Raw genomic sequence first — 2,049 nt, 5'->3', positions numbered from 1 at the left:
TGCCAACAGACAACAGGACAAGTGGGGATACAGCACAAACTCGTTTTCCACAGAAGGTTTGAGGTTTGGATAGTGATTTGCATATTTTAAAATGCTCAAATATTGCTGAAAAAAACATGTTTTGTTGAAGCTTTTTATCTTGCACAGATCAGGATATTTTACCAAGTCAGGGTGGGGAGTGGGGAACTGGCAGGGGGTGGTGGTCCCATCTTCTGCTGCCCTTGTCCTACTGAGGAACTGGTTGTGGGTTTGGATGGTGCTGTCTGAGGGCCTTTGGCAAAGTTCAATACAGCATCTTGTAGATGGGTACACACTGCTGCTACCTAACGTCAGTGTCACCCTGCTATAGGAAGGGTATTATTAAATTGGAGAGGGTTCAGAAAAGATTTACCCAGATGTTGCTGGGACTGGAGGGTTCGAATTACAGGAAGAAGCTGGATAGGCTTGGACCTTTTTGACTGGAGCACTGAAGGGTGAACTTACAGGGGTTTGTATAATTATGAGGTGTATAGACAGGGTGAATGACAAAGGATGGGGGAATTCAAAGTCATGGGGAATATTTTTAAGGTGAGAGAAGAAATATTTTAAAAAGACATGAGAGGCAATTTTTTTCATACTAAAACTGGTTTGTGTGTGGAATGATAAATTCATGAATAGAAAATATTTGGAAGGATATAGGCCAATTGCAGGCAAGTGGGACTAGTTTAGTTTGGGATTATGGTGGGCGTGGACTGGTTAGACTGAAAACAAAAGTGAGGACGACAGATGCTGGAAACCAGAGTTTAGATCAGAGTGGTGCTGGAAAAGCACAGCGGGTCAGGCAGCATCCAAGGAGCAGGAAAATCGATGTTTTGGGTAAAAGCCCTTCATCAGGAACAGAGACTGGATGCCTCCAGGGTGGAGAGAGAAATGGGAGGGGTGCAGCTGGGGAGAAGGTAGCAGAGTACAGTAGGTGAATGGGGGAGGGGATGGAGGTGATAGGTCAGAGAGGAGCAGATGGATGGGAAGGGAGATTGGCAGGTAGGACAGGTCATGGGGACAGTGCTGAGCTGGAAGGTTGGAACTGGGGGGGGGTGGGGGGGGGGGGGGGGGGGGGGGAGGGGAAATGAGGAAACTGATTAAGTCCACATTGATGCCCTGGGGTTGAAGGGTTCCGAGGCGGAAGCAAATGTGACTGTGGTAGTGAGTCTGTTTCAGGACATGGTTGAAGAGTTTCAGGGCAGAGGAGATGACCTGGGGGTTGCAGTGAGAGAGAGAGACTCACTGAGATTCTTGTGGAGAGAGGAGAAGAACTTGGAAAATGATTACAATGCCTCCAAGATTTCTAGTGCCACCTCCTTAAGTACCCTGGGATGCAGACCAGCAGGTCCTGGGACTTGTAAGCCTTCAGACTTAACCATCTATCCAACACCATTTCCCGCCTAATATAAATTCCCTTCAGTTCATCCATTACCCTTGGTCCTTCAACCACTATTACACCTGGGAGATTGGATCTGTCTTCACTGGGGAAGACACAAGCAAAGTACCTATTCAACTCTTCTGCCATTTTCTTGCCCCCCCCCCATATAAATTCACCCGTTTCTGTCTTCAAGGGCCCAATTTTAGTCTTAACCATTTGTTTTCTTTTCACACACCTAACAAAGTTTTTACGATCCTCCTTTATATTTTTGGCCAGTTTGCCTTCGTTCCTCATTTATCCTCCATGTGCTGCCTTTTTAGTTATACTCTGTTGCTCTTTAAATGTGTCCCAGTCCTTGAGATTCCTGCTCATCTTTGCTATGTTATTCTTCTTTTATCTTTATACAGTCCTTAACTTCCCTCGTCAGCCCCGGCCGCCCCTGCCTCCCCTTAGGGTCTTTCTTTCTCTTCGGAATGAACTGATCCTGAATATTCTGCATTATACCCAGAAATACCTGCCATTACTGTTCCCACTGCCATCTCTGCTCAGGTATTGTACCACAGAACTTTGGCCAGCTCCTCCCTCATAGCTCCCTTTGTTCAACTACAACAACTGACACTCCCAATCCTCCCATCTCCCTCTCAAATTGT

The sequence above is a fragment of the Hemiscyllium ocellatum genome, chromosome 7 (genome assembly GCF_020745735.1).
Source record: "Hemiscyllium ocellatum isolate sHemOce1 chromosome 7, sHemOce1.pat.X.cur, whole genome shotgun sequence".
Classification (NCBI taxonomy): domain Eukaryota; kingdom Metazoa; phylum Chordata; class Chondrichthyes; order Orectolobiformes; family Hemiscylliidae; genus Hemiscyllium; species Hemiscyllium ocellatum.
This window is presented reverse-complemented; position numbering follows the sequence as displayed.